At 40.0% G+C, this 18,003-nt stretch overlaps 1 protein-coding gene across 1 annotated transcript in view; it reads left to right on the top strand.

Moving 5' to 3' along the window:
* LOC139763335 (glutamate receptor-like) overlaps nt 1-18,003 on the top strand; it is a 767,617-nt gene that overhangs the window by 739,149 nt on the left and 10,465 nt on the right. The gene's annotated exons all lie outside the window — the stretch shown is intronic.

The following is an 18,003-nucleotide window of genomic DNA, read 5'->3' as shown; positions in this document are numbered from 1 at the left end:
GGGTTGGGCCATTTCCTTTGTCTGTTTCCTTGCGCTACCTCAAAAATGTGGGAGACAGCGACATAGAAAAATAATAATAATAATAATATATATATATATATATATATATATATATATATATATATATATATATATATATATATATATATATATATATACATATGTATATACATATATATATATACATATATATATATATATATATATATATATATATATATATATATTTTTTTTTTTTTTTTTTTTTTCAAACTATTCGCCATTTCCCGGGTTAGCGAGGTAGCGTTAAGAGCAGAGAACTGGGCCACTGAGGGAATATCCTCACCTGGCCCCCTTCTCTGTTCCTTCTTTTGGAAAATTAAAAAAAAATTGAGAGGTGAGGATTTCCAGCCCCCCGCTCCCATATATATATATATATATATATATATATATATATATATATATATATATATATATATATATATATATATATATATATATATATATATATATATATATATATATATATATATATATATATATATTAACTTTTAATGTTAATCAATGTTAATGTTAATGTGCTGAGAGGTGCAACTGGAGGGATGTCTGATCATTATCTTGTGGAGGCGCGGGTGAAGATTTGTAGAGGTTTTCAGAAAAGAAGAGAGAATGTTGGAGTTAAGAGAGTGGTGAGAGTAAGTGAGCTTAGGAAGGAGACTTGTGTAAGGGAGTATCAGGAGAGAATGAGTACAGAATGGAAAAAGGTGAGAACAAAGGACGTAACGGGAGTTTGGGAGGAATGGGATGTATTTAAGAAAGCAGTGATGGCTTATGCAAACGATGCCTGTGACATGAGAAGCGTGGAAGGTGGGCAGATTAGAAAGGATAGTGAGTGGTGGGATGAAAAAGTAAGCTTATTTGTGAAAGTCAAGAAGGAGGAATTTAGATGATTTTTGCAGGAAAATAATAAAAATGACTGGTAGATGTATGAAAGAAAGAGGAAGGAGGTCAAAAAAAAGTTGCAAGAGGCGAAAAAGAGGGCAAATGAGAGTTGTAGTGAGAGAGTATCATTAAATTTAACAGAAAATAAAAACATGTTTTCGAAGGAACTTAATATAGTGCGTAAGACAAGGGAACAAATAGAAACATCAGTGAGGGGGCTGGTGTGAGGTGATACCAAGTAGTGGTGATGTGAGAAGGAGATGGAGTGAATGTTTTGAAGGTTTGTTGAATGTCTTTAATGATAGAGTGGCAGATATAGTGTGTTTTGGTCGAGGTGGTGTGCAAAGTGAGAGGGTTAGGGAGAATGATTTGATAAAGAAAGAAGAGGTGGTAAAAGTTTTGTGGAAGATGAAAGCCGGTAAGGCAGCAGGTTTGGATGGTATTGCAGTGGAATTTACTAAAAAAGGGGTAACTCTATTGTTCACTGGTTGGTCAGATTATTTGAAATATGTATGACTCATGGTGAGGTGCCTGAGGGCTGGAGGAATGCCTTCATACTGAAATTGCACAACGGCAAAGAGGATAAGAGTGAGTGCTCAAATTACAGAGGTATAAGTTTATTAAGTGTTCCTGTGAAAATGTATGGGAGGGTATTGATTGAGAGGGTGAAGGCACGTACAAAGTATCAGACTGGGGAAAAGTAGCGTAGTTTCAGAAATGATAGAGGATATGTGTATCAGGTGTTTGTTTTGAAGAATGTATGTGAGAAATACTTAGAAATCAAATGGATTTGCGTGTAGCATTATATAGATCTGAAGAAGTCATATGATAGAGTTGATAGATGAGAAGCTCTGTGGAAGGTATTATGAACATATGGTGTGGAAGGTAAGTTGTTAGCAAGCAGAAAAAAGTTTTATCGAGGATGTAAGACATGTGTACATGTAGGAGGAGAAGAAAGTGATTGGTTCTAAGTGAATGTTGGTTTACGGCAGGGGTGCATGATGTCTCCATAGTTGTTTAATTTGTTTATGGATGGGGTTGTTAGGGAGTGAATGCAAGAGTCTTGGAAAGAGAGTCAAGTATGCAGTCTGTTGAAGATGAGAGAGCTTGGGAAGCCAGTCAGTTGTTGTTCGTTGATGATACAGCGTTGCGGCTGATTCGGGCGAGAAACTACAGAAGCCGGTGACTGAGTTTGGTAAAGTGTGTGAAAGAAGAAAGCTGAAGGTAGATGTCAATAAGAGCAAGGTTATTAGGTACAGAAGGGTTGAGGGACAAGTCACTTGGGAGGTTAGTTTAAATGGAAAAAAAATGGAGGATGTGAAGTGTTTTAGATATCTGGGAGTGGATTTGGCAGCGGATGGAACCATGGGAGCGGAAGTGAATGATAAGGTGGGTGAGGGGGTGGAAGTTCTGGGTGCGTTGAACAATGTGTGGAAGTCGAGAACGTTATCTTGGAAAGCAAAAATGGGTATGTTTGCAGTAATAGTGGTTCCAACAATGTTATATGGTTGCGAGGCGTGGAATATAGATAGAGTTGTGCGGAGGAAGGTGGATGTGCTGGAAATGAGATGTTTGAGGACAATATGTGGTGTGAGGTGGTTTGATCGAGTAAGTAATGTAAGGGTAAGAGAGATGTGTGGAAATAAAAAGAGCGTGGTTGAGAGAGCAGAAGAGGGTGTTTTGAAATGGTTTGGGCACATGGAGAGAATGAGTGAGGAAACATTGACCAAGAGGATATATGTGTCAGAGGTGGATGGAAAGAGGAGACGTGGGAGGCCAAATCGGAGGTGGAAAGATGGAGTGAAAAGGGTTTTGAGTGATCGGGGCTTGAATATGCAGGAGGGTGAAAGGTGTGCAAGGAATAGAGAGAATTGGAAAGATGTGGTATACCAGGGTCGACGTGATGTCAATGGATTGATCCAGGGCATGTGATGCGTCTGGGGTAAACCATGGAAAGTTTTGTGGGGCCTGGATGTGGAAAGGGAGCTGTGCTTTTGGTGCATCATACATGACAGCTAGAGACTGAGTGTGAACGAATGTAGCCTTTTTTATCTTTTCCCAGTACTACCTCGCGCACATGTGAGGGGGAAGGGGTTTTTCATTTCATGTGTGGTGGGTCGGCGACGGGAATGAATAAAGGTAGACAATATGAATTATGTACACGTGCATATATGTATTTGCCTGTGTATGTATATATATATATTTATATATATATATATATATATATATATATATATATATATATATATATATATATATATATATATATATATATACATATATATATATATATATATATATATATATATATATATATATATATATATATATATATATATATATATATATACATATATATATATTTATCTATTTTGCTTTGTCGCTGTCTCCCGCGTTTGCGAGGCAGCGCAAGGAAACAGACGAAAGAAATGGCACAACCCACCCCCATACACAATGTACACACACACACGCCCACACACGCAAATATACATACCTATACATCTCAATGTACATATATATATATACACACACAGACACATACATATATACCCCTGCACACAATTCACACTGTCTGCCCCTATTCATTCCCATCGCCACCTCGCCACACATGGAGTACCATCCCCTTCCCCCCTCATGTGTGCGAGGTAGCACTAGGAAAACCCAACAAAGGCCCCATTCGTTCACATTCAGTCTCCAGCTGTCACCCAATAATGCCCGAAAACACAGCTCCCTTTCCACATCCAGGCCCCACACAACTTTCCATGGTTTACCCCAGACGCTTCACATGACCTGATTTAATCCACTGACAGCATGTCAAACCCGGTATATCACATCGCTCCAATTCACTCTATTCATTGCCCGCCTTTCACCCTCCTGCATGTTCAGGCCCTGATCACACAAAATCTTTTTCACTCCTTCTTTCCACCTCCAATTTGGTCTCCCACTTCTCCTCGTTGCCTCCACCTCCGACACATATATCCTCTTGGTCAATCTTTCCTCACTCATTCTTTCCATGTGCCCAAACCATTTCAAAACACCCTCTTCTGCTCTCTCAACCACGCTCTTTTTATTTCCACATATCTCTCCTACCCTTACATTACTTACTCGATCAAACCACCTCACACCACACATTGTCCTCAAACATCTCATTTCCAGCATATCAACCCTCCTGCGCACAATTTTATCCATAGCCCACGCCTCGCAACCATACAACATTGTTGGAACCACTATTCCTTCAAACATACCCATTTTTGCTTTCCGAGATAATGTTCTACACTTCCACACATTCTTCAAGGCTCCCAGGATTTTCGCCCCCTCCCCCACCCTATGATTAACTTCCGCTTCCATGGTTCCATCCGCTGCCAGATCCACTCCCAGATATCTAAAACACTTTATTTCCTCCATTTTTCTCCATTCAAACTTAACTCCCAGTTGACTTGAACCTCAACCCTACTGTACCTAATTACCTTGCTCTTATTCATATTTACTCTTAACTTTCTTCTTTTACACACTTTACCAAACTCAGTCACCAGCTTCTGCAGTTTCTCACATGAATCAGCCACCAGCGCTGTATCATCAGCGAACAACAACTGACTAACTTCCCAAGCTCTCTCATCCACAACAGACCGCATACTTGCCCCTCTTTCCAAAACTCTTCCATTCACCTCTCTAACAACTCCATCCAAAAACAAATTAAACAACCATGGAGACATCACACACCCCTGCCGCAAACCTACATTCACTGAGAACCAATCACTTTCCTCTCTTCCTACAGGTACACATGCCTTACATCCTCGATACAAACTTTTCACTGCTTCTAACAACTTGCCTCCCACACCATATATTCTTAATACCTTCCACACAGCATCTCTATCAACTCTATCATATGCCTTCTCCAGATCCATAAATGCTACATACAAATTTCTCACATACATTCTTCAAAGCAAACACCTGATCCACACATCCTTTACCATGTATATATATATATATATATATATATATATATATATATATATATATATATATATATATATATATATATATATATATATATATATATATATATATACATATATATATATATATATATTCCCTGGGGATAGGGGATTAAGAATACTTCCCACGTATTCCCTGCGTGTCGTAGAAGGCGACTAAAAGGGGAGGGAGCGTGGGGCTGGAAATCCTCCCCTCTCTCTTTTTTTTTTTTTTTTTTTTTTTTTTCCAAAAGAAGGAGCAGAGAATTGGGCCAGGTGAGGGTATTCCCTCAGAGGCCCAGTCCTCTGTTCTTAGTGCTACCTCGCTAACGCGGGAAATGGCGAATAGTTTAAAAAAAAAAAAAAAAAAAAAAAATATATATATATATTTATATATATATATATATATATATATATATACATACCTATATATATATATATATAGGTATGTATATTTCCGTGTGTGGACGTATGTATATACATGTGTATGGAGGGGGGGGGGGGGTTGGGCCATTTCTTTCGTCTGTTTCCTTGCGCTACCTCGCAAACGCGGGAGACAGCGACAAAGTATAATAAAAAAAATAAAAAAATTAGGTACAGTAGGGTTAAGGGTCAAGTCAACTGGGAGGTAAGTTTGAATGGAGAAAAACTGGAGGAAGTAAAGTCTTTTAGATATCTGGGAGTGGATCTGGCAGCGGATGGAACCATGGAAGCGGAAGTGAATCATAGGGTGGAGAAGGGGGTGAAAATCCTGGGAGCCTTGAAGAATGTGTGGAAGTCGAGAACATTATCTTGGAAAGCCAAAATGGCTATGTTTGAAGGAATAGTGGTTCCAACAATGTTGTATGGCTGCGAGGTGTGGGCTATGGATAGAGCTGTGCGCAGGAGGGTGGATGTGCTGGAAAGGAGATGTTTGAGGACAATATGTGGTGAGGTGGTTTGATCGAGTAAGTAATGTAAGGGTAAGAGAGATGTGTGGAAATAAAAAGAGCATGGTTGAGAGAGCAGAAGAGGGTGTTTTGAAATGGTTTGGGCACATGGAGAGAATGAGTGAGGAAAGATTGACCAAGAGGATATATGTGTCGGAGGTGGAGGGAATGAGGAGAAGAGGGAGATCAAATTGGAGGTGGAAAGATGGAGTGAAAAAGATTTTGAGTGATCGGGGCCTGAACATGCAGGAGGGTGAAAGGCGGGCAAGGAATAGAGTGAATTGGATCGATGTGGTATACCGGGGTCGACGTGCTGTCAATGGATTGAATCAGGGCATGTGAAGCGTCTGGGGTAAACCATGGAAAGTTCAGTGGGGCCTGGATGTGGAAAGGGAGCTGTGGTTTCGGGCATTATTACATGATAGCTAGAGACTGAGTGTGAATGAATGGGGCCTTTGTTGTCTTTTCCTAGCGGTATCTCGCACACATGAGGGGGGAGGGGATGTTATTCCATGTGGTGCGAGGTGGCGATGGGAATAAATAAAGGCAGACAGTATGAATTATGTACATGTTTATATATGTATATGTCTGTGTGTGTATATATATGTGTACATTGAGATGTATGGGTATGTAAATTTGCGTGTGTGGACGTGTATGTATATACATGTGTATGGGGGTGGGTTGGGCCATTTCCTTTGTCTGTTTCCTTGCGCTACCTCAAAAATGTGGGAGACAGCGACAAAGAAAAATAATAATAATAATAATAATAATAATAATAATAATAATAATAATAATAATAATAATAATAATAATAATAAAATATTTATATATATATATATATATATATTTTTCTTTCAAACTATTCGCCATTTCCCGCGTTAGCGAGGTAGCGTTAAGAACAGAGAACTGGGCCTTTGAGGGAATATCCTCACCTGGCCCCCTTCTCTGTTCCTTCTTTTGGAAAAAAAAAAAAAAAAAAAAAAAAAAATGAGAGGGGAGGATTTCCAGCCCCCCGCTCCATCCCCTTTTAGTCGCCTTCTACGACACGCAGGGAATACGTGGGAAGTATTCTTTCTCCCCTATCCCCAGGGATAATATATATATATATATATATATATATATATATATATATATATATATATATATATATATATATATATATATATATATATATATATATATATATATATATGTATATATTCTTAATACCTTCCACAGAGCATCTCTATCAACTCTATCATATGCCTTCTCCAGATCCACAAATGCTACATACAAATCCATTTGCTTTTCTAAGTATTTCTCACATACATTCTTCAAAGGAAACACATGATCCACACATCCTCTACCACTTGTGAAACCACTCTGCTCTTGCCCAATCTGATGCTCTGTACATCCCTTCACCCTCTCAATCAATATCCTCCCATATAATTTACCAGGAATACTCAACAAACTTATACCTCTGTAATTTGAGCACTCACTCTTATCCCCTTTGCCTTTGTACAATGGCACTATGCACGCATTCCACCAATCCTCAGGCACCTCACCATGAGTCATACATACATTAAATAACCTTACCAACCAGTCAACAATACAGTCACCCCCTTTTTTAATAAATTCCACCGCAATACCATCCAAACCTGTTAGAAGCAGTCATAAGTTTTTATCGAGGATGTAAGGCGTGTGTACGTGTAGGAAGATAGGAAAGTGATTGGTTCTCAATGAATGTAGGTTTGCGGCAGGGGTGTGTGACGTCTCCATGGTTGTTTAATTTGTTTATGGATGTGGTTGTTAGGGAGGTGAATGTAAGAGTTTTGGAAAGAGGGGCAAGTATGAAGTCTGTTGGGGATGAGAGAGCTTGGGAAGTGAGTCAGTTGTTGTTCGCAGATGATACAACGCTGGTGGCTGATTCATGTGAGAAACTGCAGAAGCTGGTGACGGAGTTTGGTAAAGTGTGTGAAAGAAGAAAATTAAGAGTAAATGTGAATAAGAGCAAGGTTATTAGGTACAGTAGGGTTGAGGGTCAAGTCAATTGGGAGGTGAGTTTGAATTTAGAAAAACTGGAGGAAGTGAAGTGTTTTAGATATCTGGGAGTGGATCTGGCAGCGGATGGAACCATGGAAGCGGAGGTGGATCATAGGGTGGGGGAGGGGGCGAAAATTCTGGGAGTCTTGAAGAATGTGTGGAAGTCGAGAACATTATCTCGGAAAGCAAAAATGGGTATGTTTGAAGGAATAGTGGTTTCAACAATGTTGTATGGTTGCGAGGCGTGGGCTATGGATAGAGTGGTGCGCAGGAGGATGGATGTGCTGGAAATGAGATGTTTGAGGACAATGTGTGGTGTGAGGTGGTTTGATCCAGTAAGTAACGTAAGGGTAATAGAGATGTGTGGAAATATAAAGAGCGTGGTTGAGAGAGCAGAAGAGGGTGTTTTGAAATGGTTTGGGCTCATGGAGAGAATGAGTGAGGAAAGATTGACCAAGAGGATATATGTGTCGGAGGTGTTTAGTTCACCAGCTTGCCATTAAGGGCCATGTCCCTAGACTTATACACATTCAGAGGTTCGGTGACGCCAACTGTTATCGACAGTACAGCCTTAATACTTGCTGACATTTTATTGCTATATATATATATATATATATATATATATATATATATATATATATATATATATATATATATATATATATATATATTATCCCGGGGGATAGGGGAGAAAGAATACTTCCCACGTATTCCCTGCGTGTCGTAGAAGGCGACTAAAAGGGAAGGGAGCGGGGGGCTGGAAATCTTCCCCTCTTTTTTTTTTTTTTTTTTTAATTTTCCAAATGAAGGAACCGAGTAGGGGGCCGGGTGAGGATGTTTCCTCAGAGGCCCAGTCCTCTGTTCTTAACGCTACCTCGCTGAGGCGGGAAATGGCGAATAGTATAAATATATATATATATATATATATATATATATATATATATATGTATATATATATATATATATATATATATATATATATATATATATATATATATATATATATATATATATATATACATATATATATATATATATATATATATATATATATATATTTTTTTTTTTTTTTTTTTTTTTTGCTTTGTCGCTGTCTTCCGCGTATGCGAGGTAGCGCAAGGAAACAGACGAAAGAAATGGCCCAACCCACCCCCATACACATGTATATACATACGTCCACACACGCAAATATACATACCTACACAGCATTCCATGGTTTACCCCAGACGCTTCACATGCCCTGATTCAATTCACTGACAGCACGTCAACCCCGGTATACAATATCGATCCAATTCAATCTATTCCTTGCCCTCCTTACACCCTCCTGCATGTTCAGGCCACGATCACACAAAATCTTTTTCACTCCATCTTTCCACCTCCAATTTGGTCTCCCTCTTCTCCTCGTTCCCTCCACCTCCGACACATATATCCTCTTGGTCAATCTTTCCTCACTCATTCTCTCCATGTGCCCAAACCACTTCAAAACACCCTCTTCTGCTCTCTCAACCACGCTCTTTTTATTTCCACACATCTCTCTTACCCTTACGTTACTCACTCGATCAAACCACCTCACACCACACATTGTCCTCAAACATCTCATTTCCAGCACATCCATCCTCCTGCGCATAACTCTATCCATAGCCCACGCCTCGCAACCATACAACATTGTTGGAACCACTATTCCTTCAAACATACCCATTTTTGCTTTCCAAGATAATGTTCTCGACTTCCACACATTCTTCAAGGCCCACAGAATTTTCGCCCCCTCCCCCACCCTATGATCCACTTCCGCTTCCATGGTTCCATCCGCTGCCAGATCCACTCCCAGATATCTAAAACACTTCACTTCCTCCAGTTTTTCTCCATTCAAACTCACCTCCCAATTGACTTGACCCTCAACCCTACTGTACCTAATAACCTTGCTCTTATTCACATTTACTCTTAACTTTCTTCTTCCACACACTTTACCAAACTCAGTCACCAGCTTCTGCAGTTTCTCACATGAATGAGCCACCAGCGCTGTATCATCAGCGAACAACAACTGACTCACTTCCCAAGCTCTCTCATCCCCAACAGACTTCATACTTGCCCCTCTTTCCAAAACTCCTTCATTTACCTCCCTAATAACCCCATCCATAAACAAATTAAACAACCATGGAGACATCACACCCCTGCCGCAAACCTACATTCACTGAGAACCAATCACTTTCCTCTCTTCCTACACGTACACATGCCTTACATCCTCGATAAAAACTTTTCACTGCTTCTAACAACTTTCCTCCCACACCATATATTCTTAATACCTTCCACAGAGCATCTCTATCAACTCTATCATATGCCTTCTCCAGATCCATAAATGCTACATACAAATCCATTTGCTTTTCTAAGTATTTCTCACATACATTTTTCAAAGCAAACACCTGATCCACACATCCTCTACCACTTCTGAAACCACACTGCTCTTCCCCAATCTGATGCTCTGTACATGCCTTCACCCTCTCAATCAATACCCTCCCATATAATTTACCAGGAATACTCAACAAACTTATACCTCTGTAATTTGAGCACTCACTCTTATCCCCTTTGCCTTTGTACAATGGCACTATGCACGCATTCCGCCAATCCTCAGGCACCTCACCATGAGTCATACATTCATTAAATAACCTTACCAACCAATCAACAATACAGTCACCCCCTTTTTTAATAAATTCCACTGCAATACCATCCAAACCTGCTGCCTTGCCGGCTTTCATCTTCCGCAAAGCTTTCACTACCTCTTCTCTGTTTACCAAATCATTTTCCCTAACCCTCTCACTTTGCACACCACCTCGACCAAAACACCCTATATCTGCCACTCTATCATCAAACACATTCAACAAACCTTCAAAATACTCACTCCATCTCCTTCTCACATCACCACTACTTGTTCTCACCTCCCCATTTGCGCCCTTCACTGAAGTTCCCATTTGCTCCCTTGTCTTACGCACTTTATTTACCTCCTTCCAGAACATCTTTTTATTCTCCCTAAAATTTAATGATACTCTCTCACCCCAACTCTCATTTGCCCTTTTTTTCACCTCTTGCACCTTTCTCTTGACCTCCTGTCTCTTTCTTTTATACATCTCCCACTCAATTGCATTTTTCTCTGCAAATATATATATATATATATATATATATATATATATATATATATATATATATATATATATATATATATATATATATATATATATATATATATATATATATATATTTTTTTTTTTTCTTTCAAACTATTCGCCATTTCCCGCATTAGCGAGGTAGCGTTAAGAACAGAGAACTGTGCCTTTGAGGGAATATCCTCACCTGGCCCCCTTCTCTGTTCCTTCTTTTGGAAAATTAAAAAAAAGATAATGAGAGGGGAGGATTTCCAGCCCCCCGCTCCCTCCCCTTTTAGTCGCCTTCTACGACACGAAGGGAATATGTGGGAAGTATTCTTTCTCCCATCCCCAAGGATAACATATATATATTTTTTCTTTTTTTTTTTTGCCGCTGTCTCCCGCATTTGCGAGGTAGCGCAAGGAAACAGACGAAAGAAATGGGAAAATGAATTATGTTTGTGGAGACTGAGTGTACCTGATCCACCCCACTGAAATGGGAAGGGAGTGAAAGTGGATAGATCTGAACTAAATGTAGCTCTAAACAGAACTGGTTAATATGCAGGAAATGTTGCTTAATAAGAAGTGTGTAAATACTGAATATTTTTGGATCTTTCAGAGAAAGTGTATAGGAGCAGAATATTGTATATATGCTTCAATTTTCTTTTAATTTTACTTTTAAGGAAATTTGTATTTCATGCCATATACTGTATCCCACAAAGATGGTTACATCCATGCATATTTTGTTACTCTAGTTTGAGCCTTTGAGGAAGATCTTTCATGTTTCCTCTGTTCCTGTGTTTGGAAAGTAATAGTACTGGAGAGAGAAACTACCAGCCCCGACTTGCTCCTGAGGGGCAGAAGTGGGGAGGTGGAAATCATACCCTCCCGTATTACTTTCCAAAAGGCTCAGTCATATATTCTGACATTATCTTGCTCATGCTGGAAATAGTGAACACCTGGGGTAAAAAAAATGTGTGTGTATGTGTGTGTCAGTGAATGAAGCTGTTTTTGTCTGTTCCTGGCACAACCTTGTTAACACAGGAGATGGCAAGCAAGTGTGAAACAAAATGAAAGAAAGACATGTATATTTTGATGTTTCCAGACTTTGCCTGTTTAAGGTTATGTCGAGAGTAAAGAGTCACCTTTGGCAGGGCTGTATCATCGTATGATTACAAAAAAGAGTACAGTCTCATCAAAGAACTTCTCCCTTCAAAGGAATGCTTTGTGTCCTTGCTGCTGCTTATAATGCATCATCCTGTACAAAAAGTACATCCACTCCACTCTAAAGCACACCTCACCTGTCTGTTCATCCACCCTGTCAAAAGCAAACAAAACAAGAACCAACACAAATAAGGCAGTCGGAACTATCACTGGCTACCTAGCAACGACAAGCATTTAGCACTGGCACAGTGAAACATAAACATTCTAATACAGTTTCACTTCATTAAGCTTAGCATTCATTAACTTACATCCCTGAACCAACTCCCACCCAAACCACACGATAACCAACTGTTAGCCCTTTAGTAGAAACAAAAGTTATACATCTAATTCCTACTTAAGCAACTTATTCTCATAGATTCCTACTCTTCCAACAAGTGTGGCACTAACTCATACACACATAAATGACTCAACAAACTTTAAACAAGCATACTCTCAACTTCTTCCTAAATCCTACCATGCTAGACACACACCCATGTGAAACTACGCTCCCCAGGCATGTACAAGTGACGCTTTATCATCTGCATTCTGTACAACACATTTCATCAACACAGCACAACAAACACAGATTCAAAATATCACAGGACCTGTCATCCCCAAGATGTAGCTTTCATTGTGAAATCACTGAACATTTAGTCCTTAACTTCATGTATTCACCATACTCAAACATACATACATCACCACACTTCTTGACCTGTGGTCCTGCCCGGTGGGTGTGACTGGCTTCCTGAGTGCTGCATGAATCCCATAGAAGGGACTCCTTGAGCAGGAAGGTAAGGGGCCAATGGAGAATTTTTCTTCTTAGGCTTGGTCATCTGTTCTTGACGCTACCTTGTCTTGGATAAAATAGCAATATATATATATATATATATATATATATATATATATATATATATATATATATATATATATATATATATATGCCTTCTCCAGAGTTGATAGAGATGCTCTGTGGAAGGTATTAAGAATATATGGTGTGGGAGGCAAGTTGTTAGAAGCAGTGAAAAGTTTTTATCGAGGATGTAAGGCATGTGTACGTGTAGGAAGAGAGGAAAGTGATTGGTTCTCAGTGAATGTAGGTTTGCGGCAGGGGTGTGTGATGTCTCCATGATTGTTTAATTTGTTTATGGATGGGGTTGTTAGGGAGGTAAATGCAAGAGTTTTGGAAAGAGGGGCAAGTATGAAGTCTGTTGGGGATGAGAGAGCTTGGGAAGTGAGTCAGTTGTTGTTCGCTGATGATACAGCGCTGGTGGCTGATTCATGTGAGAAACTGCAGAAGCTGGTGACTGAGTTTGGTAAAGTGTGTGGAAGAAGAAAGTTAAGAGTAAATGTGAATAAGAGCAAGGTTATTAGGTACAGTAGGGTTGAGGGTCAAGTCAATTGGGAGGTGAGTTTGAATGGCGAAAAACTGGAGGAAGTGAAGTGTTTTAGATATCTGGGAGTGGATCTGGCAGCGGATGGAACCATGGAAGCGGAAGTGGATCATAGGGTGGGGGAGGGGGCGAAAATTCTGGGGGCCTTGAAGAATGTGTGGAAGTCGAGAACATTATCTCGGAAAGCAAAAATGGGTATGTTTGAAGGAATAGTGGTTCCAACAATGTTGTATGGTTGCGAGGCGTGGGCTATGGATAGAGTTGTGCGCAGGAGGATGGATGTGCTGGAAATGAGATGTTTGAGGACAATGTGTGGTGTGAGGTGGTTTGATCGAGTGAGTAACGTAAGGGTAAGAGAGATGTGTGGAAATAAAAAGAGCGTGGTTGAGATAGCAGAAGAGGGTGTTTTGAAGTGGTTTGGGCACATGGAGAGGATGAGTGAGGAAAGATTGACCAAGAGGATATATGTGTCGGAGGTGGAGGGAGCAAGGAGAAGAGGGAGACCAAATTGGAGGTGGAAAGATGGAGTGAAAAAGATTTTGTGTGATCGGGGCCTGAACATGCAGGAGGGTGAAAGGAGGGCAAGGAATAGAGTGAATTGGAGCGATGTGGTATACCGGGGTTGACGTGCTGTCAGTGGATTGAATCAAGGCATGTGAAGCGTCTGGGGTAAACCATGGAAAGCTGTGTAGGTATGTATATTTGCGTGTGTGGACGTATGTATATACATGTGTATGGGGGGGGTTGGGCCATTTCTTTCGTCTGTTTCCTTGCGCTACCTCGCAAACGCGGGAGACAGCGACAAAGTATAAAAAAAAATATATATATATATATATATATATATATATATATATATATATATATATATATATATATATATATATATACATATATATATATATATATGTATATCGTTAATGGCCTAACCCATCAATATACATTCACGCACATATAAATACGTATACATTTCAACGCATATATATACATAAAAAGGCTCATATATATATATATATATATATATATATATATATATATATATATATATATATATATATATATACACATGTACATGATTCATACTTGCTGCCTTTATTCATTCTCGCCGCCATCCCTCCAAACATGAAAAGACAACCGCCTCGCCCCGCATCTATGCGAGGTAGCGCTGAGAAAAGATAACAAAGGGCACATTCGTTCTCATGTATAATGCACTGAAACCACAGCTCCCTTTCTACATCCAGGACCCATAGAACTTTCCATGGTTTACCCGCGACGCGTCATAGGCCCTGGTTCAATCTATTAACGGCATGTTGAGCCCGGTATGTCACAGCCTTCCAGTTCACTCTATTCCTTGCACGCTTTTCACCCTCATACGTGTTCAGTCCCCGAACGCTCAAAATCTTTTTCACTCCATCTTTCCACTACCAATTTGGTCTCCCACTTCTCGTTCCCTCCACCTCTGGCACATATATACTCTTTGAAAATCTTTCCTCTTTCATTCTGTCCATGTAACCAACCCATTTCAAAACACCCTCTTCTGCTCTCTCAACCACACTATTTTTATTACCACACATCTCTCTTACCCTATTACTACTTACTCGATCAAACCACCTCACACCACATATTGTCCTCAAACATATCATTTCCAGCACATCTACCCTCCTCCGCACAATTCTATCCATAGCCCAGGCCTAGCAAACATATAACATTGTTGGACCATTATCCTTTCAAATATACCCATTTTTGCTTTCCGAGATAATGTTTTCGTCTTCCATACATTCTTCAACGCTCCAAGAACTTTCACCCTCTCCCCCACCCTATGATTCACTTGCACTTCCATGGTTCCATCCGCTGCCAGATCCACTCCCAGATATCTAAAACACTTCACTTCCTCCACTTCTTCTATATTCAAACTTACATCTCAATTGACTTGACCTTCAACCCTACTGTACCTAATAACCTTGCTCTTATTCACATTTACTCTCAGCTTTCTTCTTAGACACACTTTACGAAACTCAGTCACCAGCTTCTGCAGTTTCTCACATGAATCAGCCACCAGCGCTGTATCATCAGCGAACAACAACTGACTCACTTCCTAAGCTCTCTCATCCACAACAGACTGCATATTTGCCCTCTTTCCAAAAGTCTTGCATTCACCTTCCTAACAAGCCCATCCACAAACAAATTAAACAACCATGGAAACATCACACATCCTTGCAGCAAACCAACATTCACTAAGAACCAATCACTTTCCTATATCCTACATGTACAAATGCCTTACATCCTCGATAAAAACTTTTCACTGCTTCTAACAACTTGCCTCCCACACTTCTCTATCAACTCAATATCATGTCTTCTCCAGATCCAAAAATGCTACATACAAATCCATTTGCTTTTCTAAGTATTTCTCACAAACATACTTCAAAGCAAACACATGATCCACAAATCCTCTACCACTTCTAAAAACTACACTGCCCTTCCCCAATCTGATGCTCTGTACATGCCTTCACCCTCTCAATCAATACCCTCCCATATAATTTACCAGGAATACTCAACAAACTTATACCTCTGTAATTTGAGCACTCACTTATATCCTTTTTGCCTTTGCACAATGGCACTATGCACGCATTCCGCCAATCCTCGCCAACCTCACCATGAGTCATACATACATTAAATAACCTTACCAACCAGTCAACAATACAGTCACCCCCTTTTTTAATAAATTCCACTGCAATACCATCCAAACCTGCTGCCTTGCCGGCTTTCATCTTCCGCAAAGCTTTCACTACCTCTTCTCTGTTTACCAAATCATTTTCCCTAACCCTCTCACTTTGCACACCACCTCGACCAAAACACCCTATATCTGCCACTCTATCATCAAACACATTCAACAAACCTTCAAAATACTCACTCCATCTCCTTCTCACATCACCACTTCTAGTTATCACCTCCCCATTAGTCCCCTTCACTGAAGTTCCCATTTGTTCCATCGTCATACGCACTGTATTTGCCTCCTTCCAAAACATCTTTTAATTCTCCCTAGAATTTAATGATACTCTCTCACGCCAGCTCTCATTTGCCCTCTTTTTCACCTCATGCACCTTTCTCTTGACCTCGTGCCTCTTTCTTATATACATTTCCCAGTCATTTGCATTATTTCACTGCAAAAATCGTCCAAATGAGTCTCTTCTCTTTCACTAATAATATTAATTCTTCATCCCACCACTCACTAACTTTTATAATCTGCCCACCTCCCACGCTTCTCATGCCACAATCATCTTTTGCGCAATCCATCACTGATTTCCTAAATACATCCCATCCCTCCCTCACTCACCTTACGTCCGTTTTTCTCACCTTTTTCCATTCTCTACTCATTCTCTCCTGGTACTTCCTCACACAAGTCTCCTTCCCAAGCTCACCTCCTCTCACCACTCTTTCCACCCCAACATTATCTCTTCTTTTCTGAAAACCTCTACAAATCTTCACCTTCGCCTCAACAAGATAATGATCAGACATCCCTCCAGTTGCACCTCTCAGCACATTAACATCCAAAAGTCTGCCATTCGCTCGCCTATCAATTAACACGTAATCCAATAACGTTCTTTGGCCATCTCTCCTACTTACATAAGCATACTTATGTATATCTCTCTTTTTAAACCAGGTATTCCCAATCACCAGTCCTTTTTCAGCACATAGATCTACAGGCTCTTCACTATTTCCATTTACAACCCTGAACACCTCATGTACAACAATCATTCCCTCAAGTGCCACATTACTCACCTTTGCATTCAAATCATCCATCCCTATAACTTAGTCTCGTGCATCAAAACTACTAACACACTCATTCAGCTGATAACAGAACACTTGCCTCTCATGATATTTCTTCTCATGCCCAGGTGCATATGCACCAATAATCACCCATCTCACTCCATTAACTTTGAATTTTACAAATAAAAATGTAGTGTTTACTTTCTTACATTATCATATACTCCCACTACTCCTGTTTCAGGGGTACTGCTATCCTTCCTTGCTCTGGTCCTCTCACTACCCTTTGGGCTTTTTCTCCCAAGACATTCCCAAAACAAATCTTCCTCTTTACCCATGAGCTTCGTCTTCACTCTGAGCCAAAAAAAATCCAGGTTCCTTTCCCCAAACATACCACCTATCTTTCTTTTTTCTCAATTTGGTTACATCCACACATTTTTCAGACACCAAATTTTGAGCTTCGACTAGTTTGAGGACTCCCCCACCGTGACTCCCTTTTTCAGTTTCCCCTTTTGAAAGATTTAAAAAAACAAGCCCGGAGAGGCTTTCCAAAACCCCCTGCTCCTGTCCCCCTTTATAGCCTCCTCCGGACACGTGAGAAAAGCGTGGGAAGTTTCTTTCTCAACACACACACAAACACATACACACACACACACACACACAA

Source organism: Panulirus ornatus, chromosome 46, assembly GCF_036320965.1.
Source record: "Panulirus ornatus isolate Po-2019 chromosome 46, ASM3632096v1, whole genome shotgun sequence".
Classification (NCBI taxonomy): Eukaryota; Metazoa; Arthropoda; class Malacostraca; order Decapoda; family Palinuridae; genus Panulirus; species Panulirus ornatus.
This window is presented reverse-complemented; position numbering and strand designations above follow the sequence as displayed.